Below are 8,723 nucleotides of genomic sequence, written 5' to 3'. Positions count from 1 at the left end.
CCATACCAGAGCCTTATCGGAGCACGCAGCCCGGCCAGACTGGAAAGGGGTGACGAGTGAGCGCCCCCCCCTCCCCTCCTGAACCGTACCAGGCCACATGCCCTCAACATGGGGGGGGGGTAGGTGTTTTGGGGCCCTGCGCCCCCCCCACCCCAAAGCACCTTGTCCCCATGTTGATGAGGACAAGGGTCTCTTCCCAACAACCCTGGCCGTTGGTTATCGGAATCTGGAAGCCCCCTTTTAATAAGGTGGCCCCTAGATCCCAGCCCCCCACTATACTATTGTGAATGAGTATGGGGTACATCGTACCCCTACCCATTCACCTGGGGAAAAAAAGCGTCAAAAATAAAACACTACACAGGTTCTTAAAGTAATTTATTAGGGAGCTCCAGGGTTCTCTTCTCCGCACTCTCCGGTTCTTCTCCCGCTCGCTCGTCCCCCACCCCCTTTCCAGACCGGCCGGGCTGCGTGCTCGGATAAAAGTCTGGTATCGTCCGAGGGGGGGGGACCCCACGCCAATTTATTTTTTCATTTTGGCGGGGGCTCCGCTTTATCCTCAGCACACAAGTCGGATCCATGATGATCCGACTTCTATTGAAATCAATGGGCTCCCATAGGAAACGATTGATTTTGAATAGAGGCAGAGAAACGCGGCTAAAAGCCAGAGCCGCTAAACGTGCATGGACCAGCGTTCATTGGAGTCCTAGGACTAAAAATGCCATTTTAGTTTTAGTCCCATTTTAGTCTTCTGCAATTGTTTTAGTCGTATTTAGCCGACTAAATCTCCAGTACATTTCAGTAATTGCAATTTAGTTTTAGTCATAGTCTTTTGACTAAAATGGCTTTCAGTTTTAGTCGTATTTTAGTCATCTCAATTGTTTTAGTCGTATTTTAGTCAGCTAAATTAACACTGGCATTGACGGCAATGCAAAACGCTGATAAAATCGTGTTTTTAAAGCAGCGTTTTCCTGCCAGCAATCCGATGTCAGAAGGACTTTTTTGAGCGTCCCGTGTGTATGGAGCCTTAAGGACTATATTTTGATTGCACTTTATTATAACCTTTTATTGTTTATGTATTTATGTATTTGCATATTTTGGAGCAGCGCTTAGTAAAATAATTTTGTATCACCTGGAGGAAGGTACCCCAGAGTTAGCAGAAGTTGTACCCGATAAGTGGAGGGAATCCGAGTCACAAGGAAGACATTGATCCCCAGCGATATGTTGCACAGGGGGAGGGGGGAGGGTTGCCACCTGTCCGGGATTCACCCGGACAGTTCGGGTTTCACCCGGACAGTTCGGGTTTGGAATCATGCGTCCGGGTTTCAGAGTGCCTGAAACCCGGACACATTATTCAGACTGGACTATGGCTTCCCAGCAGGGTTGCTGGCTGCAGTTGTCTAAGTGGAGAGTGTCTGTTACATTCTCTTTCATGCTGCCCAAAGCCAACACTAACAATCCCCCCTCCCCCAACACAGACAGGAGAGGAGAGAGGGCTCAATCTGCACCTCTTCCTCTCGGCCCTACCCCTCTGTGTCTTAGAAAAGGAATGTGGGGGCCAGAAATTTGAAGTCCAGCAGCCTCAGATACATCTGGATGAGAGGTTCTGACTGCCAAGGGGTGAGTGAGCTCACCATCCATCCCTGTCTGTGACTGAAGTCTCCCCCCTTCTCTCTCCCGCCTCTGAGTGAGTACATTAAGGTAAATCAAGGTTCTCAGAGCACCCCTTACATCAGAGTCTGCAGAACCCCCCCTTACAGTGAAAGGGGACTCTGATGTAAAGGGGGGACTCTTGTAAATTCATTTTATATGATTAGAAACCTTATTTAATCGCAAAATATATGTATAGTTTATACTACAAAACAAAATTGCTGGGCGCTGCTAAAGTGTTCGGGTTTGACTTGAAGAAAAGGTGGCAACCCTAGGGGGGGGGGGGGGGGCTTTGTCCAGGGTGCTCCCTACCTGAGAGAGGTATTTGGGACCCCTTCCTGTCATCTGTGAGACACATGGCCTGCTGACCCCTTAGATCGGGAGTCGGGACCCCTGAAGAAACACTGCGGTTCTGGTCAGACAAGAGCGCACTGGTTACCTCCTCCCTAAAAGTCCGCCCCACCGCGCCCACAAGGAAGGTGTAAATGTGCGGCCCCCGTAAATACAATAAAACCTCAGATTGTGAGCAGAATTCATTCCAGAAACATGCTTGTAATCCAAAGCACTTGTATATCAAAGTGAATTTCCCCATAAGAAATAATGGAGACTCAGATGATTTGTTCCACAAACATTTATTTATAGGTCCTTCAGTTTATAGTCCATACAAAAGATTATAGCGATGTGATTGGTTGTGTGACCATTAAATGTCCATCTACAGATGGAAGCCTCCACAAGGGGATTAGAAGCAAAATCCAGGAGGAGCTCCAGAGTATAAAAGAGAAGAGAGGAGCCTCTAAGTGTAGCAATATGGGTTACATTTAATGAAGGTCCAACATTTAGTAACTCGCATGGTTTATGAATAAAACAGACACATCTAAGTATGGAGGCATCCGGGGTAAAGCTCTCCACATAGACCATCCCCCACACCGCCGGCTCTCACCGCTGTCGGTCTGCAATTGTGACCAGGAAGACTACCCTGCAGAAGAGCGATCTGAATGTGAGGCTTGAATCGCTCATGGAAGGGACGAAATCAGTGGCGGTGAGGAGGATGGTCTATGTGGACAGCTTAAAACAGGCACATCTAAGTATGGAGGCATCCGGGGTAAAGCTGTCCACATAGACCATCCCCCGCACAACCATTGATGTCGTCCCTTCCATGAGCGATTCAAGCCTCACTTTCAGGTCGCTCTTCTGCAGGGGAGTCTTCCCGGTCACAATTGAAGACCGACAGCAGTGAGAGCCGGCGGTGCGGGGGATGGTCTATGTGGACAGCTTTACCCCGGATGCCGGCCTGTTTTAATCATCAACCATGCGAGTTACTAAATGTTGTACCTTCATTAAATGCAACCATATTGCTACACTTAGAGGCGCCTCTCTTCTCTTTTATACACAGTTGTGACGTGAGACACTACTCTTATATGAAGACATCGCTTGTATATCAGTATTCCACGCTCTCGTGGTTTCTTCCAGGCACATCAGCCCCATCCCCCCCCCTGCCACTGGAGGGCAGCACCGGAAACAAACCCCACCTCCCACAGTTGGCATTCTGAGTGCTCCTTAGCACTGCTATGTATGTTGGGGGGGGGGGGGGGGGGGGGGGGGCGGCTCGGGAGGTTCATAAGTGCAAGTAGCAAAAAAACAAAATTGGGGGAGAAAAAAAAAAGAAGGGGGGAACATATAAAAGGAGAGTCCCCAGCTGGGCCACAAGAGCACACACCCCAACATATAACTAACCAAGGGCTACCACTACTTCTACCACCCCAAAAAGTTGGGGTGGGGGCAGGGCTGTCTTTAATGCAGGGCAAAAAGGGGCAACTGCCCTGGGCCCTGTCATTGTTGTGGGGCCCAAAGCAGCTGCCTCATACTAGCACCTGGCCTAATGGGGTGTAACCAGCAGGGCTACCATAGGGCACTCACTAGGCCTGCCACAGGACTCCACAGGGGGGTCCAATCTTCACTCACCACAGCTGGCTGCACCCAAAGGGGTCTTCAGGGACTGAGTACCCCCAAGCTGGGGATCATTGCCCTGATCCTGTATAGCACCCTACTGGATATCACCAGGCAATATAACATGGCACAGGGTTCTGTAACGCAGGATATGGTATCAACCAACAACCTGTCCTGGTGTTATCCTTGCAGGGTCCGGGTACCTCATTCCTCTGATCCCGCCTTAGATGAATTCATATGTCCCTGCTGTGTGGGGGAGGGGGCCATCCAATACTACACACTGCAGTCCACAGGTCCTCGGGGGATTTTCAGGTCTTGGAGCCCCAAAAACCTGTGAACTGGAATCATTAGCAGCCCCCCCCCCCCCCCCCCCCCACTGATGACACCTCCTAATTCTGGGGGCTCCGAGACCTTTCTACAGATCACACACGGCTTCCAGAGATCAGATCTAATCCCATCTCTACATCCCAGCAAAGCCATTGATAAAAAAAAAAAAAAAACAATCTTTGCTTTCAGATTATAAAGAACACAAAAGCAGACACAGCAAACAGTCTCTTTAATAGTGAATTTTCTCCGGAGTTCTCCTTTATTATAACTTTGGCATAATTCTCCAATAACAGTCAAATTCTTTCTAAAAGCTCTCCAGGTCAGAGGTCACCTCGTCTGATTTCCAGCCCTCCGATCACCGACTTCCACCGGAGAGAGGCAGGCCAGGTATGGACCTAAAGCCCAACACTCCGCTCAAAGGATTAGAACCCCTGGCAGCTATCAGAGCTCCGCCAGGAAGACTTCCCCCCATCTCCACCTGTTCTGGGGACCTCTGAAGGGAAATCCACAACTTTTCACTCATCACCAGAACAGGAAGAGGAGGGGAAATCAGGAACACCTAGGAGGGGATTTCATCTCACTTCCTGTTGTATCTCCGGGACAGGAACTAGAAGAAAATCTGCACAACAGAACACCGGCAGAAGAATTAAAAACCTGGCAGGGGTAATAAAGTGACTCTGTGATGAGGGATCGATGTGGGCTGTCACTGACGGTCTCTGTGAAAATGCTGCCTGCCTGGCTGTCTGACCCAATGTGGAACGAAACCCATCCATTTATCCATTTCCCGAAACAGTTCCATTCAAGGCATGCTCTGTGAGTGATTACTGTAATGGTTGCTTGTGTTCTCTACTGAATTGTCAAGCCCAATGAGCGGCGTGATGACTGATCACATGTGCAGCACCATGGCAGCTGCAGAACACACAGAGGCCAAGATGGCGGCTTCCTTGGCTGGACAGGATGGGAGGGTTTAGTACTCTGAATGGCAGATCCAGGTTCTGGGTCTTGTTCTGGGTCAGCCTCTCAGAGAACACAAAAGACAAGTCAGCAACATAACAGCCAGGCGATGAGCATTCCCAAATGAGAGCTCACCAATGGCGGCCTCCACGATCCTCTCATGACCTCATCAGCCCCGACTCCATCCAAACACAACAAAAACATTTGGCCTTCAAAATCTACAACAGACCAATTAAAGGGAGAACTCTACAGATAGACCCTCATTGCAAACCACCTGAAATCTCCATCAGCCAGTCATACTTATTCTTCTCTATAGATCAGCGGTCCCCAACTTCTAATGGTGGTGGTTATAAGCCCGTCACAGGGGACGGGGGGGGTTGTGCAGCTTGACACCTCAGGAGAGGGGGGTTCCAGCTTGGCCTATCAACGGGGGGAGGGGTGTGTGTGCTGGTTGCAGCCTGTCATGGGGACGGGGGTTGGTGCAACTTGTCACCTTGGGTGGGGGATTTGCAGCTTGTCAACTGGGGGGGTTGTAGTTGCAGCCTGTCACCTTGGCAGGGAGATGAGGTGTTGTAACCTGTCACCTCGGGGTGTGTGTGTGTGTGGGGGGGGGGGGGGGGTTGGTGCAGCTTGACACCTCGGGAGGGGGTGTGGGTGCAGCCTGTCATGGGGAGGGGGGATGGTGCAGCTCGTCACCTGGGGGGTTGTGTGTTGTAACTTGTCACCTAGGGGTGTGGGGGGTGCAGCCTGTCATGGGGAGGGGGGTTGCTGCAGCTCGTCACCTGGGGGGTTGTGGTTGCAGCCTGGCACCTTGGCAGGGAGATGGGGTGTGGGGGGGTTGGTGCAGCCTATCATGGGGAGGGGGGGTTGGTGCAGCTCAACACCCCTGGGGGGTTGTGTGTTGTGGTTGTAACCTGTCACCTCGGGAGGGGGGGGTGAGGGCGTGTGGTGTGGGTGCAGCCTGTCATGGGGAGGGGGGTTGGTGCAGCTCGTCACCTGGGGGGGGTTGTGGTTGCAGCCTGGCACCTTGGCAGGGAGATGGGGTGTGGGGGGGGTTGGTGCAGCTCGTCACCTGGGGGGTTGTGTATTGTGGTTGTAACCTGTCACCTCGTGGGGGAGGGGCCTCAACACTATTAGATTCTGTCCCTGGCCTGGTTTTCCTCCCTCCCTTCTCTTTTGTGATCACAGAGAGGGAAGGAAGGAGTGGTGCTAGGAGATTAGCAGGCGCCCTCTGGTGGTCGGAGGGTGGCACTACAGGCTATTCTGGCTTGCTCTGCCCACTGCCGACAACCCCCCACCATGCGGCCCAGCTCCCAGCAGGCTACGGACCGGCACCAGTCTGCGGCCGGGGGGACTCCTGCTCGAGATCACAGGTATCAAACTGCAGCTTTCCAGCTGTTTGCCAAACTACAAGTCTCATGAAGCACTGCAAGTATGACAGCCAAAGGCTGAGGCATGATGGGACTTGTAGTTCTGCAACAGCTGGAGGGCCGCACTTTGACCCCTCTGCTCTATAGTCTACCCTGAGAGTTCAGACATCACTTGCTGCTCACTTAGACTGGACTGGCTATTTGAATCTAAGGCAGTGCCTGTCCATATGACGCGTTTCGTCTCAGCTGTCTTCAGATAAGGGCTCAGACCACAGGCAACCCTCCGCTTAGCTGTGGAAGTCAATGAGCGTCAGGCTGGAAATCACGGAACTCTCATGGACAGGGCTCCACTCGTTCCTGGAGAACCCCAAAAATACAAAAAAAAAAACACCTCAAAGCTTTATTCAGTACTGGACTTATACAAACGATATTTACAACATCAACCTTCCCCGGCCCACTCAGACCACCCTGGGGGCGGCCAGAACTGCAGGCCGACTTCCAATTCCAATTAACAAAATAACAGGATGATATTCCCCAACAATCTGCAGAATGTTATACATATGAACAACAATATATATAAAACAATTTAATATAAATTACATATCATTGTGTCTGGGCTCCTCCTCCAGGCATGACATCAGCAACAGATGACAGGACGCCACCAATGGAATGTCCCAATGTTAAGGTTACGTAGGTGGTGGCAGCAGCATTATAGTGCGGATCCAGGATTCCCAACACTAAACAACGGAACTTCTAGAAAACCATTCGGTGCAACGGGGTCTCCCTGGATTATATAAAAGCACTTTGTTTGGACCAATGATAGAGGTCGTGTCACAAGGCAAAGGCAGAAGGTCCACCAATCTTCAAGTCTGGGAAGTCTGGGAAGGCAAATACCCGAGTCCTAAGAGAAAAACAAAGAAACCTCAGTATTCAGTGCCAACTTGTCAAATCCCATCAACAATCCACGTAACTACCGGTACTTACCTACTGGGGCCATTTTTAACTTTTTTTTTTTTTTTTTTTTTGCATTTTTCGCTAGAAAGTACAAAAAAAAAAAAAAAAAAAAAAAAGATTCTTCATTCATTATTCCAATATATATTCTGCTACAGTATCTCACAAAAGTAAGTACACCCCTGTAAATCTTTTCTTCTATCTTTTCATGTGACAACACTGAAGAAATGACACTTGTCTACAATGTAAAGTAGTGAGTGTACAGCTTGTATAACAGTGTAAATTTGCTGTCCCCCTCAAAATAACTCAACACACAGCATTAATGTCTAAACCGCTGGCAACAAAAGTCAGTACACCCCTAAGTGAAAATCTCCAAATTGGGCCCAAAGTGTCAATATTTTGTGTGGCCACCATTATTTTCCAGCACTGCCTTAACCCTCTTGGACATGGAGGTCACCAGAGCTTCACAGGTTGTCACTGGAGTCCTCTTCCCCTCCTCCATGATGACATCACAGAGCTGGTGGATGTTAGAGACCTTGCGCTCCTCCACCTTCCGTTTGAGGATGCCCCACAGATGATCAATAGGGTTTAGGTCTGGACACTGTTATACAAGCTGTACACTCACTACTTTACATTGTAGCAAAGTGTCATTTCTTCAGTGTTGTCACATGAAAAGATAGAAGAAAAGATTTACACAAATGTCACTGAGGGGTGTACTTACTTTAGTCAGATACTGTACATATTTTGGTAAAAAAAAAAAATCCCAATAAGCGTATATTGATTAGTTTGTGTTATCGCGTCTACAAACTATGGGATATATTTATGGCATCTTTATTTTTACTAGTAATGGCGGCGATCAGCGATTTTTAGTGGGACTGCGACATTGTGGAGGACAAATTGGACACCAAGTGACACTGTACTAATGACACTGGCAGGGAAGGGGATAACACCAGGGGTGATGAAAGGGTTAAGTCTGCTCCTAGGGAGTGATTTCTAAAGGTGTGGGGGATGGACTGACTGAAGAGGGAGATCTCTGATTCTGATTAGCAGGAAAACAAGATCTCTCTTCTCTTCCTCTCTGATAGGACGACAATCTGCCTTGCTCACATAGGACGACGGTCTGCCTTGCTCACAGTGAACAATCGGCCTGACCTGACCGCCATCGGGGCTGCCGGACCCACTCATTGCTGATCCCGCTGTGTCCAATCACAGCTAAAGCACGTGCGCCCCAATGCGGAAACATTGTACAGGTACCGCCCACTGCTTATTTTTACTGCGGCAGGACGGCCGGAAGCAGTTAAATAACGCAGTGCTGCTGTATGGCAAAAAATGGCCTGGTCAGGAGGGGGGTAAACCTTCCGGAGCTGAAGTGGTTAAACAGAGAACTCTGCAGGCTCCACATCTTGCCTGCAATTTATGAATGGGAGTAGGTAGTATTGTGCAGATACAGAGTATTTACACGAGAGGATGTGAAAATGCTCCGATACCTTTGTGGTGCGACTTGAACCCATACAAAATGAATGAGCT

The 8,723-nt window shown here is 49.6% G+C and overlaps 1 protein-coding gene across 1 annotated transcript in view; it reads right to left on the bottom strand.

The window, feature by feature from the left end:
- Nucleotides 1-5,892: 5,892 nt before the first annotated feature.
- Nucleotides 5,893-8,723, bottom strand: part of LG10H1orf174 (linkage group 10 C1orf174 homolog) — a 57,901-nt gene continuing 55,070 nt past the window's right edge. Inside the window, exon 5 of the mRNA XM_073603699.1 lies at nucleotides 5,893-7,146. The gene's annotated coding sequence lies outside the window, so the exon portion shown is untranslated. The remainder of the gene's footprint in view (nucleotides 7,147-8,723) is intronic.

The sequence above is a fragment of the Aquarana catesbeiana genome, linkage group LG10 (genome assembly GCF_042186555.1).
Source record: "Aquarana catesbeiana isolate 2022-GZ linkage group LG10, ASM4218655v1, whole genome shotgun sequence".
Lineage (NCBI taxonomy): Eukaryota > Metazoa > Chordata > Amphibia > Anura > Ranidae > Aquarana > Aquarana catesbeiana.
This window is presented reverse-complemented; position numbering and strand designations above follow the sequence as displayed.